The 26710-nt window shown below is 43.3% G+C and overlaps 1 pseudogene; it reads left to right on the top strand.

Annotated features, from left to right (window-relative positions):
• The window catches only part of LOC121343355, a 42452-nt pseudogene extending 17070 nt beyond the window's left edge, over nucleotides 1–25382 (top strand).
• Nucleotides 25383–26710: the final 1328 nt, after the last annotated feature.

Genomic DNA, 26710 nt, shown 5'->3' with positions numbered 1-26710 from the left:
GCATTTATATTTTTATTTCTATTAATATCCTCCTGGTTATGGCACTCTACATGGTGAGACAGTTTTTCCACCATAGAAAATTTCCTTGGCTAGGTTTAGGCGAGCATAAACATTTACTTCTCTGGGATCCATTACTTACCAGCATTTTTCAACTAATAAGCATCCAGCAGGATGAGTAAAGGTCATATTAAATGCCTCACTTTATGGGTTTTGGGGAGGGAAATATATGTATGTGCAGGGTAGAAGAAATTGGTCTCGTGCTGCAGGGTTTGATTAATTTGAAGAGGATAACTGTTAGAATATTTCAGCCTCACTCTGATTCTCAGCACCCTTTCTAATGGTGGCTTGTTTGTCTGCTAAATTCTGAGTGTCATACTTCAGAGCAAAAGCCCAAAAGAGTGAATCCAATTACGGAGAAAGATGGTTTGCTTTGATCTTAACAACTTTATTACAAAATCTGTTTTTCTGTTCCTTTTCATGTAGCTCTGGTAGACAAGAACTTGTGTTCCCCCCTAGTGCAAGCAGGTGAAAATATCCTTTCAGCTGAAGGAAAGAGTGACTCCTGTGTTACTGCTGAATGGAGCCCAAGATAGTCAGTCTAGGGATGGGCTACTTGGCATGGAAAACTGAGATCCAAGTTCTTCAGCTAACATTGCAGGCAAATCCTTTCTGAGCTAAGTGCCTGGAGTACAGTTAATTCCTTTCTGCTTGGTTTCTTTCATTCCCATTTCATGCTCCTCTTCTCCTGGATGTAATTCGCCCAAGAAAGGAAACGCCTGGGGAAAAACAATTCCTCTGGCAGTGTTTCTAGATCCAAAAATCCTGGGGATGGGCTTTCCTGAGGCTGCTTTAATCTGGCAGCTCAGGCTGACATTCCCACCCTCTGTGGCTGGTTCGTGGTGCTTCCTCCTCAGTGTCTCCAAGGAGCATCAAATCTCATTCCCCCTGTGGTGTCCAGGGTCTTCCTTCTGCAGGGAGCACTCAGTAATGCCTTGTGGTTTGGGGACCACCTTAAAGTCATGAAATTCACTAGGCAAGAACCAGCAGGTCCTCCCTGTTTGGTTCTGGAGTCTGTAGGGTTGCTGCTGTCCAAACAGGACCAACCTTTAATGACAGCTCTTTAATGGCAGCTGAAACTCTCATGTTGTAATGTAAATAAAGCAAGGCTTATTTAAAGGAGGAACACTAAACAGAGGGAAAATCACAGGGAAATCACAGGAGCTGTCAGCACCACATCTTCTGGCAGTCTCTGAGTCACTCAGACTTCATCATCAGGGCACCAAGGCCCTTGGTATGCCATCAACCTGATTTTCAGCTGTTGCAAAGGCCAATAAAGAAAGAAAAAAGTAGGGAAAGGCTTCATAGTTCTCCCCATGTAGGTGTGTGAGATTTCCAGTGGCACAGAACTGGAGACTCCTTGACACCTGCAGTACTTGTTACAATGTACATGAGATTCCCAAACCTTTTCTGATTTTTATATAAACTGTAAGACAAGTGCCTTGGTTCCCACTGGGCAGTTGAAGATGTGCATTTACTGTTTGCCTGCAGATTTCACAGCAGCACATCAGGGGAGGCTGTGAAACTTCTCTTTTTTGGTATTAGTCTTTATTAAAATAAGCAGACTTTTTGGCAGTATGTGCTGTTTTCTTTTATAAGCTTAAAAAGGTGTTAGACAGTCATAAGAGACGGCCACACAGCCAAATTAGAGTAAGTTTTGAATTAAAAAAAAAACCTGATGCCTTGCAATTCTAAAATACTGTAGGAAATGCTGCTGATTTTACACCTGTTCACTCAGTCACTCCTTCACAGCCGTTGGCTGAAATAGAAATTATTCCAGTTTTGTTAACTCTGTTCTTGCAGTGAATGTTTTCACTTGTGCTGATCCTTCATCTCTGGGTTTCACACCTTCAGCTGTTCCTGAGGGCTCAGAGCCTCTGTGGCTGGCTGCCTTTGGCTCTTTAAACGTAAAGCAAGCAAGAGATGCAGGAGGTAGTGAGCAGTGGTTTTCCAGCCACAGGAAACTGTACAGCTCCAGGATATCTGTGGTGCTTGAGGATTATCAGCACCTCACACTGGGAAAAAGGAAAAGTCTGTGAGAGGTTTTTCAGTTCATGGTGTCTGTATTTGGATAAAGAGGTTTAGTTTGAGTCTCTGATGCACATCAGTTGAAAATCAAAGTAGTTTTCCTGACGCCAGTGACAGCATCAGCAGCATGTCTTAGAGAAAGAAAGCTACATATTTTTTCTTTCTGTAAGAATTTTAAAGCCTTCACTTGGAAATTTCATCAAGAAAATGTTTTCCCCTAAGATATTAACATTTTTTTGAACAGTCAGTCAACCAGAAAGGGAGAAGGTATGTTTTGATCTTCTCATTTTTAAGGTTTTTTGCCCCAACATGACAGCTGACAGCATGAGAGGACAAAAACAAGAGTAATGAAACAAGAAAGCAAGAAAACCTTTCCTCAGAAATCAAGATTGTAATTTCCAGTACTTGGCATTTTGCTTATCTTCATACTCGCTCTCTCTGTTGAATAGCAGATCCCCCTGAATTGTAAAGAACTTATCTTCTCAGTTTCACCATCTACTTGGGAAAATTGCCATGTAAGCATGGGGGAATCTGACACATCTCTTCAGCATGAAGTACCGAGCAGCTAAAATGACAACTATGTCCATTAAACCATGCATGCAATTAGAAGGCTCACATTTTTTAATGTTTTAACCAGCTCTTCTTCTCCTGCCACATTAATCTGTCACCATTTCTCTTATTTTAAAGTCTCTTTGTGACCTATTTTCTTTTAAAGATTTTGGTAGAAGTAACCAAAAATTATGGAGGTGGTTCTAAGGAAGATGGATTTTTCATTCTAGAAAGTGGATGAATTTTTCATTCCTATTGACTGAGTGATGTTCCACATGGGCAAAACAGTCTCTTCACATAGGATCTGGATTTCTTCATCAGGGCTGTAACCTCCTTTAGTAAGAAACATGTTTAAAGATCTATTAGGTATACTGTTGTATTTCTATGGGACTGAAAATCACACTCTTGCTGTTTTGCAGCCCTGGAGAGCATTCACTCTGTGGCCACTGTCACTGCAGGAGACCAAATGACACTCTACAGGTCATTTGCAATACGTTTCTACAATGCATATGTGGCATTTTCCTTGTTCTGGTTATGACCATTTCATTCTCCAAACAGCTGTGATCATTATCTTTAATGTCAGACCTGTGACTTGGTCCCTACATTTTCCTGGAGGAAAATGCTACCAACAAATCTCTGACCTCCTTTCCTCATCACCTTATTGAAGCATTCTGTAAACTATTCCAGCACTTCTTTGGATTCATTTATAATAGCAAGCAGCTTAAGCCATGCAGAGCTCTCTCACTCCCTTTTTTTTTTTTTTTAATCTTTACACAAATAGCTTAAAGGACATACATAGCAATCTTTTGCTCTTGGTAACCTGTACTCTAGGAATCTTTGGGGCTCATTGAATGTTTCTCCTTCCTTTCTTGGCTTTTCATTGGTGCATTTAATTTTGTAGTAAGTGCAATGTAAGTGTTTATTCCAACTGGTTTTCATTAGAAAATGCTGTTTGGATTGGGAACAATTAATATACTGATTTCAGGTCTGAATGTACCTGATGGATCCCCTGCTCCGACCTCAGCACTACCCCATCCTGATGGGGCCAAGTGAGATTGAAATGAAATGTGTTGTGTGTTATTGGCTTTCCAACCATGGTTTGAATGTGAATGAAAAATAGATCTTTCTTCTTGGTTTTGCAGATAAAAAAGGCTTTTTTTTTTTTTTTTTTTTTTTTTTTTACCAGACTGTAAAATAATTTAGTCTTTCTTGATCCATCAAGAATGAGCAAATGTGTTACTGCCCAGAGATGTTGTTTGGAGTGAATTATTTGATCAATAGTTTCAGCCATCAGGAAAAATTTATGTTAATGTCATTCTGGGATCCACTGTAATCTTCCAGTATCTGCAGATACCACTCAGAACAGCTTCTCATCACTGAAGTGTAATGGTGTGAAAGGAGGAGTGGACTGAATATTTGAGAAACTTTCACAACCACTTTTGGACTGTTCCTTTGGGCATGAGATCCAAAGGTTTAATTTAAGCACTTAACATGAGGCTGCTGGATCCAGAGATGAGAGGAGGGGTAGGCAAAGGTGGTCCATCTACTGGAGATCCTTAAGGGCTCAAAATCAACACTAGGAGCAGGCAAGATCCTTCTGAGCATGAAACTGGAACTAGGGCTGAACTCACTGGAATCCCTAACTAAAATAAGCCCGCACACAACCCAAGAAGAGATAGCTGGTTTTGCAGAGCTTTCAGTTTCTGCAGACAAGAGGAGGATAAGCAGATCTGGAGATGTGAGTGCCCTGCATTAGCAGGCAGATATCCTGATAGATGGAATCTTAACCTCTCTGCTAGTCTTGGCTGCACTCGTATCCTTGCGAAATTAAAATCTGATAAGAAACTACTGCTTCCATTTAGATCTACCTCAAAGACACAAATTGAGTTTAAAAATAATTTTGATGGATGGATGCTCATGTGGAAGCTTAGACATTTGTGAGCTACCATGGATTTTTATGTTGGATGTTTTAAGTTCTTGATGCAAAGAGTGTTATTCTACACTGTAGGAGAGTGAAGGCAGCAGGATTATAGATGTCCTCATCTGTCCTTTGTGCATCTGAAACCCTTCAGGGAACATGACAAGCTGCCTGAAACAGCCTTGCATGCAGAGACATATTTGTATGAGTAGCTGTGCATCTTCCTTTTGCACTGGAATTTCACATGGTGGAAAGCAGGGCAGTGTCATGCATTCAGTCCTAAAAATAATGTTTGCTACACAAATTTGCCTTTGAGTGATGGCAGGGCAGAAAAAGCACACAGCTGGAGTGTGGTTTTGTAGCTCTGTAGAGTTGAGCTACAGGTCAGAGGCATCTCTTGGTCCCTGCAAGAAGAGCTTTGCTGAAGCCTTGGACTTTGGTATTTAGTCTATAAGGTCGTACAGTCAGGACATCAAGTTTTAGCCCCCAGAATTTCAGCTTAGTCTGCTACTTGAGAGCAAAGATGTGGATTCTATTAGATAACTGGGACTAGTCCAAATCCCATTGAAATAACTTCAGTTTTCTGCATTTTCAATGGAATAAGCCTGTTTTTAAAGTGCAGTTATTTGAATTAATAAAAAAAGAGTTACTTTGTGATGCTTCCTTGATTACCCTTCTCCCTAAAGATTTTGAACAGTGAACATATTTATGGCACAGTACATCTCATATCTCACTTCATGGTGTCCCCATGGATGGCTGCAGATGCTATTTCTGGTTTACCTTTTTATTTGAACTGGAAACATTTCAGTGACTTTCCAAATGTTCTGAACTCTTCACTGGCAGAAATAATTTACAGGCAACGATGATCAAATGCACATGTTATGGCTGCGCCTGGCTGGTTTAATGGACATGTTTGTCATTTTCCTTTCACCCTCAGCTTTACATCCAGGCCAGATGCCCCAAGAACCTGACCTTGCCCACTGCCAGAGCAGCATTCCCTTCCCATCCTGTGTGGCTGCGAGGCGTGAGCAGGGAGCTGTGTGCCAGCAGTGCCAGACTGCTGTCATGCTCCAGCAGGATTAAATCCTCCAGTGGGATGGCAGAGCACCTGAAAACGTCATCCTGGACCCCAGCAACTTCAACAGGTACTGCTCTATTGATAGAAAATGTTCTGTTTTCCAAAGGTCTGCAGCTTTATAATTTTCTCAAGCTATTAATAAGTGACCTTTTGACGGTCTCAGCAGCTTCTGAGAGTGTGGAAACAAGGTTTTAAAGCTTGACACTAGCTGATGCAAAGAGATGCTTCTGCTTTCACTCTAGTCCAGCTTTTTTGATGTACAGAGAGGTTTCTCTTTCCAGAAAGTTTTGAAATAGAATCCAAGTAAGTCCTGGCCTGCTGTCCCTGAAATCCCTCCAGAAGAGCTCTGGCTCTGGTTCATTTATTTGTACTAGTTGCTGCACACATAATTTATCTCCAATATATATAAAGTGCAGAAATGCATCAGAACGTGCACAAAACTTTGCATCTTCTGTAACCCAAACAGCACTGGAATTATTGTGTTTTTCTAACTAAAGGTTTAAAATGTTAGGTCTCAGCACAGCAAGAATGCAGGCTGTGCTGTATTTATTTCCCATGTTGTCTTAGCATTGTATAAAGACAGGGTATATCCACTTTAGATGTTGCTTTTTCCCTTGCAATCTTCTTAATTTTGCTTAATTTAATTTACAGTTTTTAGTGCTGCTCTTACTTTAGTGAAATTACTTGTGCTTTGCACTGGTTCCACTGTTAGGAGAGAGTCCTGCAACCCAGCAGCTTGGCAGGGGTGGGCACTGCCATGGTGCACAGAGGAGATGCTGCAAGGGATGAGCACCACGAGAAAGCCTGGCCATCACCTTGGCCTCTGCAGTCTGCCTGAGTCCTCAGTGATTGTTAAAAACACACTGTGGTATAAAAACAGAGGTTTGCAAGTGCAGCCTGACCTGATTACACACAACAGAGGCTCAGGTTGCCAAAGCAGGTTTGAGATAGTTGGCATGAAAGAAGGCAGAGGCACTGGGGACGTGAAGCAGCACGCTCTGCTGGTAAACCTGGAGGGCTCCCAAGTCCCTCCAGTATTATCCAAACCCCACACCCATCTGCTGCTCCTCTGGCAGAGTGTCCCTGGTGTGGCTTTGGGTAGGACAGTTTTGGACAAAGCTTGAACTCTATTGAGTTCCCCTGACCTTTGGAGCTGAAAAAAAATCTAAAGCTCTTGTCCTTTGATGCCATTATGAAGGCCCATGGGAATGCACCTGAGAAGGGCAGTGTTTCCTCTTTATCCATGCCCATTCCAGAGTGACACACACCTGGGCCTCCTGATTTAAACCTGTACAACTGTAGGGCATGACTGACCCTGCATGATCAGTGTCTGGACACTCCTGTCACAGGGAAACTACTGGAATTAAATCACTTTTTTTTTTTTTCTGTATTAATACATCTTTGTGCAATTTAAGGAAGAGGAAAACCTACTAGTTGCTCATGGAGAACCTGAGTTTTGCAATTATTATCTGTCTTAAATGGTGAGCTGTCTCCTTGCTATTACAGAGCTAAATCCTCTACCAAGTCACTGATGGCTCACACTTGCCAAAGCTTTGTCCCACAATCTTCAGGCATGAATCTAAATTTGAAGGCAGCACCAGAGCTTTGGTAAAGTTGAGCTTTAACTTTAGCTCTTGTTAAAGCATCCATTTAACTACATTTTACTATTGAAAACCACAATGTGGTTGTGGTTCCTTTTGTCTTGTACGAAACCAGTTATTTGAACTGGGCAAAGGTTTGTAGAGTTTTCTGATCCAGAAATTGTTGCCAAGGTAGCTGTTTTGGAGAATCATAAGCAAGAAATAAACTGTAACAAAGGAAAACCACAATTTGACTTCATTTCATTTAGAGCATCTTGCTAAGAAATAATTGGGAATGAATTGTGTGGCTGCTCTGTCTACACCTCAAGTATGCTGGATGTTCACTCGTGTGGGACTTGAGGCTGATGCAATAGTGAAATCTCCAGACTGCGTGGAAAAACATGGAGAAATGAGATTTCCGTGGAAGGGTGAAGGAATTAAGGAGAAAAAGTGGTTTTAGGAGTTTGAAGGAAAACAAGTGCATGCCTAAGAAATTTCATGTATGACCTCTACTAAGCTTTGTATTCCAATGATTTCTGGAATGAAAGAAATCTCAGATTGTGGAGCTCAGAGAAATCAGAGATAGAAAAACAGACTTCTACCTGTCTCAAGTGGCTTTATGTTTTATCTGCTCTTTTAAAGTTCAAAATACTGCATAACCTCCAAAAAATGTTCTCTTAATATAGTAGCATCTGTGCCAAACATGAGATGCAAATGAAATCACATTTGGATGAACTTTAACAGAAATCTTCTAGGGTTAATAATTTCAGAAATAACCAGAGTGAACAGTTAAATTGTTCTCAGCCCTATCACTGTAAGCTGATGGGTGGCTGTATCCAGGATGCTGCCTTTGCAGGCTGCCCTCACACTTCCAGAGTGATCTGCACTAGGCTGGCTAAAGCAAGGTCAGAGGGGAAATAAAGAATTTGACAGAGAGATGTGTACCAGGATTTGGATCTCATTAGTGTTGCATACTCACATGATTAACACTTTCCCTGCATCTGAGGCATGGCAGAAAGACCCAGTAGATCTTGTGCCAGTCCAGACATCTGTTAGAAGGCTGGAACACCCAGATTCCTGGGGTGGGCAGGAGCTGGTGGGGATGAATTCACATGACTCAGCTGAAATTGGCAGCGCTGTGAGCTGTGAATCTTGTCCAGTGAGCTCAGAGGCACCGCTCGGGTTTGCTCAGGGAGGAGGACACCAGTTACAGCACAGCCAGCAGATCCTTGTCTTTATCCTTCTCTAGTTTCCCTCCTTCCTTCCTTCCTTCCTTCCTTCCTTCCTTCCTTCCTTCCTTCCTTCCTTCCCTCCTTCCCTCCTTCCCTCCTTCCCTCCCTCTCCCTCCTTCTGCAGTACTTGTGCCTTCCTCCCACTGATTCAAACCGAATTCAGAGTAATCCTTCAGTTTCTTTGCCTCCATCAAACTAGAATTCCAGTGTCTCCACGTGCTGCAAAGAGGCTGCTCCATGCCTGCCAGCGTTGTTCCCAGGGAGAGATGGACTGGTTAGTGTCTGTCAGGGGATCTGTGTCTCTCACTGACTGATGGGCAAACATAAAGCCGTGGTGGAGACCTGCAGGTTGTGTTTTCAGGCTGCTGGGGAACATTGCAGGCTCAGCAGAAATGCCTGATTAAGCCACAGATAAGAGTTGTCTGTCTCATGCCTGGGAGTTCCCGTGTGAGGATGAGCAGGAGGATGGGTATTGGTGCTTCTGGAAAGGGGTGGTGTAGGACAAGTAACTCTGAACGTTTTGGCAAGTGAACAGGAGAGCACAGGCTGGAATTTTAATGCCCAGCAATGAAGTGTTCTCCAGAATCATCCCAGATCTGCTGAGGGTTTCTTTCAGGGAAGAAAAAATGTGTGCAAAACCTTTATGTACTCTCAGATCCCTTCTCCATGGGTTTTGTCTTTTTGTTGGAGTGGTTTCCATGACTTCACCCTCTCCAAACTGTTTGTATTTTTCCTTTCCTTTTGTTTGGTTGGTTGATTTTTTTTTTTTGGTTGGATTTTTATTTTTTTTTATTTTATTTTGAGGGGCAGTGTTGGCTGTGAGGTTTTTGAGGTAGTTTTTTTTTTTTTAGGGAGGGGGGTGTTGGTATTTTTTTCTGCTTCACAGATGATTGAGAATTATCTGTAAGACTTATTAAGGTCTTTCCTCAAAATTATTGCCTGAAGCACAAAGGTCCACAGAGAACATCAGGCTTGTTACAAGATGGACGAGAGGCTGGTAAGCCTGGAGGAGAGGAGGGAAAACATTATTTGGTTGCTAGTAAGTGCCTTCTTTTGGGTGCTGGAGAGCAGTACAAAGATTGGCATTTCATACAGTAATCAAAGTCAGGAATTTAATCCTTCAATTTAATGACCCAGGCATTGTGCCTGTGCAAATTTTCTAAGCAAAGGCAAATACAATTATCAAAGGCACAGGGCTGTTCAGTAAGTCAGCCAGGCTTCTTTGTGCTATCAGCACATCTAAAGATAAGAATTATATCCTCAAAGCACATATCTGAAGCATAGTGTAATAAGTCATGTTGTTGAGGCAGCCTGAAAGCAGTGGCAGTTAGATGAAGCATTCCTTGCTTTTAATGAGAACAGGGAAATACCCTCACACGTGGTCTGCTGGGGCTCAGAGGGAAGGGTTTTCCCTTGTTGGGGCTCTCTGCTGTGGTTTGACAGGGAGAATTCAGGGAAATGTGCCTGGAGCTGGACAGTGAGGAGTATAGTGTTCTTTGGTGCCTTGATGAAGCAGTTGGATCCTTATGAGACTCTCATAAAAAAACCAAAAACAAACAAACAAAAAAAAACCCCAAAACCAAAAACAACCAAACCAAACAAAACAAAAAAACTAACAGGGAGGGGAGGGCAACAGCAAACAGAAGGGTAGATGCCCATGTGAGTGCCCAGGGATGTGTTCAGCCTTTCTCCTGCTGTGGTGTTTGTGCAGGGATGGGCACGGGCTCACTGCTCAACTCCTCTGTTTCATGGGCTGAAAACCCGTGCAGGGGCTTGTTATCATGTTCACTAGAGAACAATCTTAATTATCTGAAAATTCAAGAGCCCAGAATGAGCTTGTGTCTAAACTTTTCTTTAAAAATCCTGGACCTTTTTGACCTTGGGTTGCAGGGGGCTGCAACCATCCAGAGATGGAGATTTCAGTGCAGGGAAACTTCCACAGCCAAAGTCTGCACTCATACTCTGGGGGACTCATTATATTTGTATTTGCCAAGGTTGTGTAGGTAGATCTTTTCCTATGGCTTATTATTCAATGCCAGTCTGATTCATACTTTCAGCTACTTGTCATTTTTGCGATTAAATTCCTTAGTGGTGATAAGGTCTGGAGAAAAACAAAGATAACAAGACAAGGCTAGAATGTGCTTGTTGCAGTCTTGCCCAGAGATATTTTAGAGATATTTCCTAAATTGTTTCATTTTCAGATTAGCTTTTCCTCTTGCTTCCCAGATTGATAAATGCTCAGGAAGGCATAATTAGTATTTCAAAGTGGAGCTCGCAATTTAAGGCTGTGAATGCTTTCTTGATCTTGGTCTTGCACCAGTTCTGACCCCTCCATCCTCTAGATCTGGATGCAATACAAGGAACACCACCACTACTTCCAATAATAATAAAGTAAAGTGCTACTTGGGTTTCATAACCTGCCCCTCCTGATAGCATCTGTGATTCAGAGTTAATCATCCACACAACACAGAAGTCAGCAGATCTATTTGAATTCCCTCCTGTCTATTTAAATCCCTTAAACTACCCACAGATCAACCCATGAATGAAAGCCACAAGATTTATATACATTTGTTTTTATAATTGGAAAGAAGCTAGGGCACCTGCCAGAACACCAGGTTGCAGATTGCACCACTCAGTGCAGTTGGGTGAAGCCTGTGCTGGCATTGCCATGCCCAAGCCATCCTAAAACCCTGAAGTTTTCCCTCCTCTCCTGCTCCCTTGCTGTCTTCTGCAGCTGGGATTAACAAGGTGACTCTGAGGAGACACATCCTTCCAGAGATGATCACATTACAGCAGGAATTAGAGCAATCTGAGCATCAGACAGTCCCAGGTGGCTGTGGCAAAGCAGGCTGCTTGTCACTTTGCAGCTTGGCATATGAAACCTGAGGGGTTTTCCCTGCTTTTACCTTTCTCCTGGCCCAGGGAGTGGGGCTTGGGGGTCTTGAGGGAGTATATTGTGACCTGATGTGCATCCAAGGCACAGCAGCAGGAAAATACAAAATACACAATAGTCTGTGATAGAGAACTTGGGAAGACATTAAAGAGATAGGAACTCAACTGGCAAGTGATTCCTCCATGAAAACATGTAGGGTGGGAAAAGAGATGATAAAATGATGTACTGTGCTTAAATGCAGGAAGTCCTTATTTTTGCTTGAATACATTTGTCTGCAAGCCAAATGCTGTCTGAGTCAGACCTTGGTTTCATGAGGATCTGTACCTCAGGGCAGGATCCCTCCTGTAATTTGTTGAGCTTCACAAAACCAAAAAGCATTCTTTTTGCCTAAGGATATGTGAATAAAAAAAAATTTAATTTATATTAAGATATGGCTTATGCTTTTGAATTTTTAATGACATTTCCTAAATAGCAGTATTTAGGAAAGGCATTTAAATCCCAACACACCTGACTTGAGCTTGAGCTGAAGGCAGAAAACTTTTTAAAAAAAGCCAAAATCTAAGAAATGAGGAGTGAGTGACAGCTGCAGGCAGCTGGTGGGGAATGGGGTCTCGAGGAAAACAGCTTGAGCTGGGAAAAGGGGCAGAGACATGGGCAGCACCCTTGGCAGCCCTCCTCTGCTCCTCCCAGCGCCAGGGAGATGCGGGGCAACTCTCACTCCTCTCTCCTCACCAGGGCTGCTGACTGAAGACGAGGTGACCTGTCCTGAAAGCAGGTTTGTGCCAGGGGAGATTCAGCCAAGTGCTGGGCAAGTTGTTGGGAGAAATTTTGTGAGAGAAAAACCAGCTGTATCCTGAGTGAGAGCAAGAAGCACTGACCTCCTGTGATTTATTCTTGGGATGGGTTGGAGGCTAAATATGAGCTGTGAGTTTTTTATGGTCCTTTGAAGTTTAAACTCTAATCTGTAAGAGACAAACTTACCAAAGCAGCATGTGGGGATTTCTGCTTGGTTCCCATATTATGAACAGGAAAGTTTGAAATTCCCAGTTCTCTCACTCCCTTTGAAAGTTCAGCTCACGTAGATGTTGACCAAAATGTCAGAGGGGTTGTTTTTAAATAGGAGTAATAACAGTTGGGGGAGACTGACTCACTAGATGGAACTCTCTTGTTTTTTCAAGCCCAAGGAAAAAAATATGTAATTTTCAGTTGTGCTCTATGGCATTCCCTCGTTAGTTTACCCCAGATTTTCATCAGTGAGGTCAGGATTTGGACTGTGCCCTTCCATGTTCATCAGCTATGTGACACACCATGTCAATAAACATGGTAGGGCTGTTTTATAGAAAAACAGTCATCAACGTAGAGGTTACATTCCCCATTACTAAAATACAGCCAGGACTGACATCCAGGATCACCAGAAACCCCAGCACTAGATGATATCCATTTGCCCAGGACTCACTGCACCTGACATAGCCAATATTGTGTGTTGCTCATAATATTGAACAAGTGTTATTCATCCTCTCCCAGGCAATCAGAGCCCCAGACTGCACTTTTTGTACCTTTATTCCAGCCAAATCCCATCTCCAAGTTACATGACTCGCTTTATGTCCCCCCACTCAGGGAAGTCTCCCCTCCTTTGCTGCTTGATCACATTTCTCTGCGTGTCTTTGCTTCTGAGAGTTCAGGGTTGAGCTGGAGGAGTGTTCTGAGGGCTGTAAATGAGGTATGGATGTGTGTACGTGCAGATCTCTATCTGCCACATGTTCAAGAACAGGAAACCTCTTGCTTGCTTTCTTGCCTTTCCCTTGTCCTTTTAATGCTTTTGCTTATCCCTGGAAGCCTGCTCACTGCCAAAGCAGAACATTTTTAACACTTTGTCTGATGTTTTTGCTTTACCTGAAAGAGCCAGAACTGCAAATGCCAATATCTTGGTGAAAAAAACCCCAAAGGCTTCTTGGGTTTTTTTGTTTCATCCAACCATTTTCAAAAGAAAACAAGCAGGAAAAACACAATGGTAAAAATGCATGAAGTGCACTCTGGGGATTGTTGAATGACAGTAACAGAGGGGCAGAAATGTCAGGTTTTGTACAGTCTGGTGTCAGCAGATCCTCAAAAATTTTCGAAGTAATATTTGAAACAGTTGGGACCCACTAAACACTGACTTTTTGTGAGTGTATATTAAGCTTTCCTGCTTCAAAGACCAAATTTTTTGGTAAAAACATAAAAAAATGTTGACCTGATTAGGAACATGAATGAAAAAAAGAAAGAAGAATGTTCCTTATCTATAAAATGAAATTAACCTTTTCACTAGAAAAGGTTGTGAACACAATTACTTAGTTTTGGGGTGCAAATACCTTAAATAGCTCAAGTTAGTTTTCTACACATATTAGCATGACTTTTATTTAAACTGGAAAGTTAGACTTTCTACCTAAAAATATTTTAATTTGTTTTTCTTCTAAGAAACGCATAAGAATGAAAGTAGAAGACAAAAAAGTTGTCCTCTGTCTTGCTCCACTGGCATTTTATTTATCAAGCCTGACTTCCATCCCTTGTGTTTTAAGTCTGTTTGTCTCCTTTGTTTGTGCTGGTTTTTAAGCACAAAAGCATCTAAAGTTATGTACGTTCCTTCAAGTAGGGCTCTGAAATTACTTTGAATTTGTAGTTTGGGATCTCCCATGAATTCAGTGTTTCCATTTCTTGCCAGTGCTGAGGAAGATACACACACCTCCGTTTTACTTTGAGCTCCATGCCCCAGACACGCCGTGCCTGATTGCTGCTGCTCTCCTGAGCAGCATCTGTCCCCCGGTTTTGGCAGCGGCTGGAGCACAGGATCCCAGCGGAGCTGCTGCAGGAACCCTCCTGCGTCTCTTCCTTCGCCTCTCCTGGAGGAGCTGCAGCCCAGCTCCGCCACACACACAAACAGCTCTTTTGGAGGGTTTGCAGTGGGTTCTGTACAAGCTTAAGAAACAGAACTGAAGTGGAGGACTAAATAGGAAACTGTTAAATACCACTAATTTAAAGAGAAAATAACCCCCTTAATCTTTCCAGTATTTACATAGAGGATAAATTCTAATACCTTTGCTTCTCACAGCTCTTCCCAAGCCCTTTTTGGTGGGAAAGCAGTTATTTCCTTCTCTTCCTCCACAAACTCCAAAGCAGGTGCTTTTCATTTGATCTTTTCAATCCTGGTGCAATTGATTTCATTGCTTTATTCAGCCTGCTCATGTCACCCTGGACTGTCACACTCCTATTCCCAAATGACCTGGCAACTCAAGATGGTCACAGTTGTGGTTTTTAAATTTTTAAAAAATTCTTTCACCCTCTAGTTTCTTTTCCTAATGCCTTTCTCATTCTTCAGTGAGGTGGCAGTCAGTGTAGTACAGCACCAAAGCTGGTTCCCAGCATCTGGGGGAGTGACAAGCTCTTTTTGTGACAGTGACTTCAGGGGTTGAAATGTGCTAAGGCAATGCAAATCACCCTTATGAAACAGCCAAATGTCCTGGGACTCCATCCTAAAAATATTCCATGAATATGGCTCTGGTGCATTTCTTTCATTTCCTCTAGTTGGAGGCCAGATCCTCTGAAAATATATCTGTTTTTGAGCTGTGCTGTGTTATGACACAGCTGGAGCTGGTTAAAACCTAGAGGGCAGTATCTGGCTTAAGCTGATGGGTCTTTGTGAGGCTTTGATTTATTATTTTAGGACAGCCTGTCCCCTCTTCCATCCTGTAGATAGCTTTGTTTTGTTTTGATGAAAAAACCAGAAAAAGGCTGAAACAGCTTTCCTTTACTGCTGTCCATGTGTGAAGCAGAGTAAAGGTCCAGGCAGGCAGACCCCTGATTTCACCACAATGAACTGGCTTCCCTTCATTTATCCTCTGCAGGCAGGGATGGGTGGTGGGTCACTTCAGGGAATCCTTTGGAAAAACTCTGACTTCCTGAGCTTTGTAGAATGCAGAGAGGCAGGTGATGAAGGTGGTGCTTCCTTTCTCTGAGGCAAATTTATATTTTCCATTTTTACCAGGAATGCAGGTATTTCAAAGAACACATGTAAATCCTGGAAGGTTTTGGTGACACAAGGAAAACAAACCATAGTTCAGGCATCTTGGTGTTACATGCTGAGCCACTTAAGAGGGGAGAAAGGAGAAAAAACCCCAAAAAGGTAATTATCTTGGTGTTTAGTTTTTCTTTTCAAATGTAAACTTCACGTGGCTTTCTGCATTGCACAGCACAAGTGCCTCTCACAGACAGGAATGGGTGCTGGGGTCTTCTGTGGGAGATCCTTTCTATCAATATAAGAATTGTTCTGTGTCTGCAGCTTTGGCTCTGAGGCTTGTACCAAAGGTTTCTAGTTTGGAGCCTTTTTTTCTCTGAAAGAGGGTGGAAACAGGGATTACAGGATGAAGGAAAGACATAGGGACAATTATTTTGTAAATGTGTAAGCTGAAATTTGGGGAAACAGGAGTTAAAAGATGATTTAACTTTATCCTTAGTTATTCTAAACTGACACTGAAGAAACAGCCAGGGAGAAAATGGAAACCATAATAATAAACTTCACTGTAAAGTGGAGGAAGCAGGTCTCTTTAGACTGTGGCTCTGGTTCAAGTTGGAGATTACTTTCTAATTCCTGAATCTGTGCCCCTGGTGAAATGTCTGCTGGATGCTGGTTCCCCCTCCTGCAGCAGCTCGGGGTGAGCTGGCTGCCTCAGGAGACAGAGTGGGTATGTGACTGCTTGTACCTCAGCCCTACAGGGCAAGGAAGAGAAAATCCCTGGGTTTAAACCATCCTGGCACCTGACTCAAAGTTCTCAGAGGTCAGCCGGGGTCCCTGGATCAGACCTCTGTAATAAGCAGCCGTTGTTTCCAGACAAAGCAAAAAAAAAATCTGATTTTCTTTGGCTTTGAGGATTTGTTGTGTTTTTTTTTTTAGAGCAGAAAGAGAACCTCAAAGGACATTTCTTTGTTTTCCCCTGAAGTCTGTACTCTTGGCTGCAGACCATCTCTCCTGTACTCAAGCCCTTAAGTGCATTTTTTCCCTTTGCCCCTGCCTGCCCTTTTTGCCACAGAGGAGACTGGCTGTGTGTCACCTCTGCCATCCCAGGGAAGCTGTTTCCCAGGTGGTGGCAGGTGTCCCAGTGTCCAGCACATGGAACTGGTGAGTGCCTCTCCCACCCAGCAGAGCCCCGGGGTGATCCCTGCTGTGCCCGGGGTGGGCAGCAAGCCCTCAGGGTCTTTTTCTTACCCCAGCACCTCCTTTCTCTTTCTCACAGCTAAAATTCAGGTCTGTCTGCCTTGCATGCTCTCCTCCCTGATTTCAGGCCAAAAAGGGTTTCCAGGCTGGAGTACCTGTGTCTGTGTCTGTACCTGAGCTGAGGCTGGCAGTGCTGCTCAGAAAAGGGCTGATTCCAGGCTGGGCTGGGCTCCTCGTGCATCCCTGCTGCTTCGATTGCAGCAGGTGTGGGCATGGGGTAAATATTTGTTTAAACCCATTGTACCCCAAAGGGCCATGAGAAACACCAACACTAAGACAGTTTGTGAAGCTTCAATCTCTTCATATGCCCACAAAAAGAGATTTCTAAAATAATCCCATTCTAAAAATCAGATTTTGTGAAAAAAGGTGAGCACCGAAGCACATCTCTTATTTTGGAGGCATGAAGACTCCTGAAACTCTTGCAGTGGCTTTGTGAGACTTGAGGACACCTTTGGTTAAAAAAACATATTATGAAACTGTGTTTCTCAGTCAGCTAAAATAGTTAGGCAGGAAAAAAGTGTTTTGTGGTTTAACCATGAGTCCCATGATGCTTCACCTGACTAAGCAGCTACTTCAGGAATCAATCCACACATGCCAGATTTGAAAATAAGATGGGATATATTTACTCATTCAGCCATAACACATGAGCAATCGAATCCCGGAATGCCTTCCCTGCTAACCAGGCTCCTTGATGATGGCCAGGTCTCTCTCATCACAGGAATTGTGAAACACAAATTTGGTAATTAATCCTCCTTTTTTTTTTTTTTAAGAAAAAAAAAAAAGGTTGCCCAAATTCTGTAAACATGTTGTTTGCTACTAAATAGCAGGAAAAATGGTGACACGTGTGGGTCTGTGGGGGAAGAGCTGTGAGCTGCCAGCAGCCATCTGGAGCTGGCACATGCAGACTGATGGGTCTAACCTGACTGAATTCTGGCAGTATCAGCACTTTGGTTCTCTCTTTAGTTCAGCAGTTATTTTTTTAGCCTTTCAGAGTCCAGAAGTTATGGGATTGGCTTTTTTCTTTTCCTGTTGTTGTTTTTTAGACTATTTCATAATGAGTGGGATGTTTCCCCTTCTTTTTTTAACCCCACATGTTGGATCCTTGGAAAGGAACCAAGCTTACTCATTCTCTCTCTTCCAGACAAATAGAAACAAATATTTAGTTTTAAAAGAGATAGGAGGAAGAATCCCTGTAAAGCTCATGTATCTTTTTGATCCTGGAGCTGAACTGAGCTGTTTATATAATTTCCTCAGCCTGAATTGCAGAATGGACAGGATTGAACGCGTACTTGGAACGGTTAGAAATAAAAATGAACTCCAAAGGCCAGAAGCCCTGGCTGCCTTGGAGCTTCTGTCATGCATGCTTTGGGCTGAGCTGCTGCTGGTAGCTCCAAGCAGACCTGTGTCCCTCTGCACAGCAGCAGAGCACAGCTCTGCTCCTTCTCTGGTGGGATGTCACCATGCCCGGGGGCAGGCATGTGGGTGCACATTCATGGCACCTCTCCCCCTCATTTCTTTAAACCAGAACCAAAGGACTCTTGGAAGGGCTTGTTTTGGATGAGCTTTGATTTCCAAAGACATTGCTGCTGTGTTTCAAACCAAGAAGTCATTCTGATTAACAGGAATAACTGAAAAACTAGAAGGCAGCTTTTCTGCTCGTTTGCTGTAAATTCACCCCACTCCAAATCCTGCAGAACTGTCTCAGGCTCGTACAGATCTGCACTTGACTTTATAGCCAGGCAAAATGTGTGGAATCCATGCTCAACTTACTTCAAGCCAGGGTGTTTATCAGAGGATCCCTCAAACTGGAAGAACCCTGTTATAAATACTGATAATGGACACTTAAACGTGAATCAGGATCACAATTTGAGTAAAGGATTTTTACTTTTGGGATCATGTATATCTGGGCATTGATACCCAGTGTGGTTTCACCAGCACACCCTAAGTTGAGTACATAAGGATCCAGATCCAGTCTCTTGGCAGGGCAGGCATACAAAACCACTTTACATCTGAATTCATTAAGGTATTTTGTGTTTTTCTGCATTTGAAGTAGTGGTTAAATAGGGGAAACTTTATCTCCAAGGAAAGTTACTGCAGAATCTTGCTGAGCCTTGGCAGAAGGAAATGGGAAGTTCCCTTGGAAGGGGCAAGTACATTGTTCTCCCTTACAATTAACTCAGTTAAAGTCACTGGGAGCTGTATTCTATTCAGATGAGGATTTGAGCTCTTAGAGGGAAAAAAAGGCCTTTTATCACCTCAGAAGAAGAATTAACACCACTGCTCTAATGTAGAGGAAGAGGAGGAAAAAGCAAACTGGAAGCCATTGTTTACAAAGGATGTGGGGGAAAAAACAAGTTTGTTTTTCTGATTTTCTCTGCTGGCATTGCACTAAAAGATAAAAATAACTATATTTCACTACTAAAGAGGTTTGGAACTGTCAGATTGTCCCTGCACATGCCTTATATATCTGTCTAGACAGAGAAGGGTGGCTGAAATAATTCTTGCAAGGACACTGCCAAGGCTTACACGCCTGCGTGCTACTGAATTATAATTAACAGCAACAAATGCCAAGCAAAGCTGGTACAGCATCCTCAAGGAATATGAGCAGCCAAGGTTTCTTGCTAGTCAAAAATTTATTCAAAGCCATTAGCAAGCAGGTGTTAGTGAGGCAGCATCCTCCCCGTGGTGAAGCACAGACACCTGTGTGTGCAGCACTCGTGGGACAGGTGTGGAATCCTCAAAGCTTCTTTGTCTTTTCTAAGGCTTTAATGCAAAGTGTTGTTTTTCTAAGGAAGTTTTTATTGCAACACATGTAGTTCTAGCTGAGGTAAAGGCTGGTATATGCAAATTGTAAAGATTAGTGCTAAAGAGGGATTCTTACCCTAAATCTTGAAAGGCACAGAACATTTGGAAAATGAAGAAGGACGTGTTTTGTTCTTGTTTTGCTGAAATGAAAAAGTCGGAGATGTTTTAAATTTCTGCTCCAAGCTTCCCCAAAGGCTGAGTGAGCTGGCTGTGGTGTGCCCTGCCCCAGGTGCCAGGGGCTGTGTGCTGGCTCCTCCAGGGGTCTGCAGTGTGCAGATGGGACAGGACAGCACAGGACACACACCACAGCTGCCCCGTGCAGTGGCTCACCTGTAGGTCTGTTTGCTGGGGCGGTTGCTCTCTGCTGGGCTTGCATCCAGACTTTCACACACCTCCCACACTTAGAATGGTCAGACAGCCAGGACAGGCAAAAGATTTTGTCTGTGTTTGCTGTTTCTCACTCCCTTTTGCCCACCCATGGCCTGGACATTGACGTTTCCCTTACCCTTGACCCCATATTGCATTCAGCATCCTCTGACATCTTGCAGAAGTCACTTTTTAACACTTGGCTCCCACATTTAGTCTGTCCTTATATTCCCTGCAGACATGCATGTTTCAGATTGATGGGATGTGAACTTCCTGGTGCCTGCAGACTTTGGAAAACTGTACACTGCAGTCTTGTGTATCCTGGGTTCAGTGCTCTGACAGCCTGACCTGGCTGTGCTGTTGCTCTCCTTGGTAGAGGTTCTGTTCTCTCAGGATGGGCTGTCCCCAAGATGTTGGGAGGATGCACCACTGCCAGGCTTCTCAGAGAGCTTTTGGCTGTCTAAAAGTAAAAACCATGGCAGATCTTGAGATGTGTAACCTGGGGAAGGAGTTCTTGCTGTAGGAAAGGAGAAGAGCAAGAGCTATTTCTGCTACAACTTCGAGGCACTGGGACAGGCCTTCCAAGAAGGATTAGTTTGGTTTGGATATTTACATTTTCAGGGAAAACAACAAAAAAAAAGCATGTGTAATTTCTATTCCCCCATCTGCTGTCTCAGCACCTCTCCCTTGCTCCGTGGGCAAATCTGCTTTGCCCAGTGACAGTAATTTTCCCCACATGAAAGGAAACTGTATTAAGGCTGAACTAAGCATTTTACTCTCAGGATTCTTGGCTTCCTACATGTGTCTCACTAATCCACAGAAGATGCTGATGACCTCATTGCTCATGGTTTTGTATCCCTTTGAGAAGGGGTTTTGCTTCCTCCTTCCACTGACCAACAATCAATGATGCCACTTCATCCATACCAATGATACATTTAAAATTATAGGTATTTTTAAAATGTAGATCTTTTCCTTGCTTGTAACTCCCTTATGGAGGAGCAGGATCATAGTCTAAGGCTCCTCAGCCTGCCCCCATATAACCTACCTCTCTTTTCTCATTGCAGGTAAGTGGCACAGTGCTCCTGTTCACCAGCTCTGGGATATTCTTCCTGGTGCTGGATGCATGCTCAGGAGCATTCATGGCAGGCAGCACTTTGACACAGTTACCAGTGAAAATCCTGCCCCTGCAGTAACTGAGTATGTTCAATCCATAAAAGAGAGGTAACAAAACTGCTGAGATTCCACTTCGTGTAGCAACCTGTGGCTGACAGACAAAGAAAGGAAAATGATGTCATTTCATAACCAAACCTGTGCTCTGAAGAAATCTGACACAAATTAAAATGTACAAATCCCAAGCATCAGCCAGACAAGAGGAGCAGCATTTCTCTCCCAGGATTGTACAGATCAGAGCAGACAGAAACAGGTTTTTTAGAAAACTGGCAATGTCTTCTAAATAAGCCAGCCATTTTCCAGCATGGAGAGATAAAGTCCTTGCAGTGACACTTGCAATCCCATGCACCATCCCCATGCCCAGCCACTTCCTGGCAGCCGGTGATTCAGTTTTCCATTTTGGAAACAAGTCCATTTCTGTTTATTCTTACCGATTGTTTTTGCCTCTTGTGACAGATGAAAACCATAGGTGTGCCAGATTTTCCAGTGGGACTTTTCTTGGGTGAGCCAGTGACTAGTCCTGCCTGCCTGCTGGCTCTCCTGCCTTGCGTGGGTCCTGGCAATGGCCTGGACCATCTCTGTTTGTGTCTGTCCCACATTCCTTGTGGTTTTACGTGTTGCCACATAAACGTGGAACACCAGAGATGGATAGATATATTCTTGGCTGCTGGCAGGAGCAGGTCAAGTAGCCAGAAAACAGATTTTCAGTCCAAGGCATTTCTGACAGTTCATGGCCAAAGATTTGAACGCTCCTGAGTTATTACATCTGCATTTCTGCACATGAGTGTGTGCATGTATCAGATGTGCATGAAGGGACATATATCCACCAATGTCTGTACATTCAGTTTGTTTTCCTGGTGAGATTTTGCAGTGAGGCATTCAGCTAAATGTGACCACTTGTGCCTGCAATTCCCTGCAGGCACAACTCACTGGGGGCTGAAAGGACAACCAAAGGCAGGTTGAAGATTGATTGAGAATCAGGGCCAGGATGTAGATGGTTTCAGAGTCTCAGCACTCCCATAAGGGAGGAATGCACCCACAGTCATTTGGGCTTGCTTTGATTCCATGTGAAGCACAGGTTTAATCCAGGACCATTTAAATGGAGGCTTAAATCTGGGAGAGCTTACATGGGATTGAAATTAAGGGGATTTAGGTGTTCTTAAAGTTAAGCATGCTAATACATACTTTTCTGTATTGGAGATTAAAGGTCTTGAAGATCCTTAATGAAGGAATATTTTGCAATCATGCAGTAATTACTGTTCTTCTTTTCAGATCACTTGTCCTTGTATGTTCTAGAAATACCACAGACATGCTGGGCATGTCTGAAATGTCAGTTTTTGTCAGGTTAGGTTCAGCAAAGTCTATTATCTTCCACAAGGGAGGTAAATGTATTTATTCAATCATGTTTCTTTGGCTTTTTATTGCTTTTCATGTTTCTTTAGCTTTTAATTAGGTTGGAAAGCACAGAAGAATTAGTGGTGTGTATCCCATCCAAAAATGTACATGCAGATATACAGTGCTTATCAATATACTTCCCACCACAATATGCCAGTGAAACCCAGTGCAAACCTCTTGGCCTATGGATGGTGAGAAAGAGGGGAGTTATTTCAGGATTTTGACTCCACTTTGCCAGTGAGAAGTTGCATGAAAAACAATCATAACCTGAAAAGCTGATGAAAAAGTATAGTCTGCAGTGAAATAAGAGCTATTTATTGTTTTAGATAGAAGGATGGTGAAATCAGCAGTTTGGGAGAGTCCTTATTATAATTTTTCCTTGTATTGCTGCAAGAAATCCATTGGTATCATTGGTCCAGAAAATCCATGCTGGGTTTTTTGCTGGAAACTAGAGGCTATTGAGTCCAGGTTTGGATGAATAATGTGAGTGATAAGGAAATCAAGAAAAAGCCACCTAACTTGATGCAGATTTCAGGCCCTCACATGGAGATCAGATGGAAAATTGAATGTACTTCCAGCTTGTTATTTTTTGGGATGGAGGAGGGAGAGTGGGTTGCAGGGGACTGGGGACATTTTCCCCACTGCTTTACTGAAATTCATATCAATTTCTGGTTGAAATTTCAAAGCTCATTGCTATGACCATGCCAGGGGAGGACAACAGAGGCAGGGATTTCATTTCAGTGCATGTTTGATTCCTGAGAAGCTGCTTCTTCTTTCATCCTTTGAAAAGCAAAAGTTTGAGGTTTTCTTTTTTTGTTTTTATCCTGAAACTTTATTGTTTCATTCTTTCATCAAAGCCCTGAATACTTTTGAAAGGAATTTTTTTATTAAAAAGGAATCTTTTTTTCTTGTTTGTTTTGCCAAAATTCGTTCCCTGGACCACCTGTGCCATCCTCTTGGCTGTTTTGTGTGCTTGGTTCAGCTTCCTGCCCTGACTGCCTCCAGGGGCACAAAAAGCAGCAGGCAGGGCCAGCACCACCCTGGGGACACTCAGGCTGGGTCTTGTCCTGTCCCTGCCATGCTGGTGCCATGCTGGTGACTGGCAGTGGCACTGGGCTGCTGCTGGCTGATCACAAGCTGCCCCTGCTTTGCCTTTCCTAGGGGCAAGGGTGCTCACCCGTGTGCCTGCCCTGATTTCCAGTCTGGGGAATCATGTTCTGCTCCACGAGCTTCCCCCTGCTGGTTCAGGTATTTGGACTATTTGACTCCACAGCTCCAGGACTGCTCCGTGCTGGGGGGGCTGCATTTCAGGGCAGGCTGGAGCATTTCTCCCTAGCACACGCTGCTTCTGCCAAGGATAATGCAAAAAACCCCCAATCCTCTTGACTCCAGCGGGATCAGGACTTAGGGTCTTGTTTCCTGGTTTTGCAAAACCTTATTTAAATTAGAAGTGTTTACAGGAATAGTCTCGATCCAGCCAGCTGCAAATAGCCTTGGGAGTCTTTGCAATGAAAAACATAATATAAACACAAGACATTATTATTAAAATGGAAGAATACATAATGCCTTTGTACTTTGGGACAGAGGACCAGAGCACAGTTGACAAGAGGGATAGTAAAGGCATAACAGGATGAAACAGATGTAAACTAATAAAAGAAGGATTCAAAGTGTCTAACCATATTCAGGTAGTTAAACAAGAAAAAGTACCAGTATTATTTAAAAATAAAGAGTAAAACAATACTCCTGCTAACTGACATCTGGGCACCTGGCTTAGCTCATTGAAATACCAGCAGATCCACGAGGCAGCAACTTTACAGTTTCAGTGAGGCTCACTCCCACTTCCATCCACCTTCTCTCTCCTGTATGTTCTGTAATTTTAATTCAAGAAATAAAAGAAGGGCTAAGAAATGTCCATGGTGTGTGGAGGGATCCCAAGCTGTGCTGCTGGTAAGTGAACTGCCACACCCAGAGGGTCACTTCTCTTCTTGTGTCTGTTTTTCAGGGAGTTTTGCCAGGCTTGGCTATAAAGGACAAGCCAAACCATCGTGGATTAAAGTCTTTAATCATTCTAAGAAAGCTGCTTCTCTTCAGCATTATGTTCCCTTGAAGCTGAAAGAATATCAGTGTCCTGATAATACTGTTGAGCCACTAAAATTTGCTTTTTCTCAGACCTGCTTGGAGCACATCTCTGCAAAGGCTGGGTGCCCTGGGGCACTGCTGGGGAGCACCAGCCAGGCAGAGCCCAGCAGCACCAAAACCTGCTGTTCTTACAAGATTGTACCAAACCGATGGAGTTCACTTGTATATTTTATAACCAATAAATATATTCTCACCTTACCCTCTGTGGTGGAGCTTTATTTTTCAATCAGTGCCTTACAGAGCAGAACAGGAGCACTCTGTGGGCTGCCCCTCCCCAGGGGAAGTGTTTCAACATATTTGTGATTTGGTATCAAAAGGTAAGTTCTAAAGGCAAGATCTGCTCTGTGGTAACGGTGGGACTATAAATGAAATTTGGTGTGGAAATTTAGCAATTCCAGGGAAACATGAACTTAAGCAAAGGCAGGCAATTCTCCCTTTATTCCTGCTTTTACCCATTAATGTCTGCTTTTTAAAAAAGGTGTCCATCTGCTGTGGCATCTTAGGTGAACTCAGCAACCTCTGCTTGGTCAGTGTGCAGTGATCTCATGACAATGTCTTCTAATCAAACTGAGCACACAGCACAACAAAGAGTTATAAATGTGTTTTGTCTGAAGCTAATGACTGGTCAAATGATGTTTGTCTAACTGATGTGAACACTTAATTAAGGACCTACAGAAATAAAACCCAGCATAAAGTATGTGCTGCTTAGGGTGAAGTCTTGTGTTCCTTTCAGGCAATGCTTGTGTTGACTCTTGGCTCCCATTGAGGACTGAAATATTGTCAGTATTATTGGCTAATTCTCTTTGCTTTATGTTTATGCTGCAGCTGTTTGAAGTAAAGGCAAAAATAGAGATTTATACGCAAAGTGAGAAAAAACTGGTGACTTCACTGACTGCAGCTATGCACAAAGTGACCCTGAAATGATGAGTCACTTGGGTTTGAACACGGTGCTACTTGGTGACAACAGTGAAGGGACAGGTGATTTCAGACCATCCCTGTCACTGAACAATGTGGGCTGTTCAAGCAGGTGGGTGAAGGTTGTGTAACTGATGTCCTGTTGTTTCTTTGGCATTCTCAGAAATGGCCAAACAAGTTGCTACAGGGAAAGGTCAGTGTTTTGTTGGCCAGACTGCTGCTCCCTGGTGAGTGAGTTGCTCTGGCATCCACACCAGAGCAGCTGACTTGTGCCTCTGAGTGGAGAATGAATGCCTTGGATGGGACACTTGCCTCCACCACACCCATTCTGCCATGCTCCTTGGATGTGGGCTGAGAGGACACCCAGAAGGTTTACAGGCAGAAAAGGAAACTGTGGCTCCATCCCCATACCAGGTGGGAGAGGTGAGAGCTGGGTTTGGCTGGGGAAGAGGTCCTAGCTTGCCAGAAAGTGTGAAGAAATCAGTGATGCTGCTCAGTAAAGGTAAGATAAATCATGATGCAAGGGACATCATGGGGATGAGAATGGTACAATAGCCTGAGCAGCTGGAGCTGACCCTCTAGGGAGATCCCTGAAGTCCTTTGGCTCTCCTATTAATACCTAATTGTTGTGATTTCTGATGCTGTACAGGGGGAAAAAAGCAAGATGTTTTTGGCTTGTAAGCATAAGCCCAGCACTGGAACAAGTACTTACAGAGCAAGCTTTTAGCTTCTTGGAGATTTATTTGATAATCTGTGACATGTCCAGACCCTGGATCCCAATAAAACTTTGCAGAGCTCTAACCCCAGGCTGAGACTAAACAATTGGCAAAGGAAGAGCCTGGTGAAGGAAGGAGAGGAATGTTCCTAAACCTCTGAAAAATCTCTATTCCTCCTCCCGCCCCAGAAGGAGAGCAAATGGCAAATGTCCTGGAGAGGAAGGCGTGGAGTCGTGGCGAGCCAGATGCAAACAGTGAAGTACCACAAAAGCAAAAAGAAAAATATTTACATCCTGATGCAGTTATTTGGGTAGTTAAAAGCAGCAGTTTGAAGAGGATTCAGGATGCTGTGATCCCTCTTCAGCCACAGCACTCACTTTCCGTACCTTGGGAGGGAAAAGAGCCCTCTAACCAGGACGCTCTGCAGAGGGTACTGTTCCTCCAGGGACTGCTGGGACAGTCAAGGGGATGTTTTCAGAGGCTGCTGCTAACTTGGCACTCACCAGGAGCCCGTGTGAATGAAGCTGTGGGGTAAGTGCTGCATGGGTGTTGTGTTGGAAGGAGGCTGCCCTATTCCTCCTGGGATTTCCTGATGATATCCACCCGTGTGCTGGAGTCCCC

This window comes from Onychostruthus taczanowskii, unplaced genomic scaffold (genome assembly GCF_017590055.1).
Source record: "Onychostruthus taczanowskii isolate IOZ18803 unplaced genomic scaffold, ASM1759005v1 scaffold6, whole genome shotgun sequence".
Taxonomy (NCBI): domain Eukaryota; kingdom Metazoa; phylum Chordata; class Aves; order Passeriformes; family Passeridae; genus Onychostruthus; species Onychostruthus taczanowskii.
Note: the sequence above shows the minus strand (reverse complement) of the source record. Positions and strands in the feature narration are given on the sequence as shown.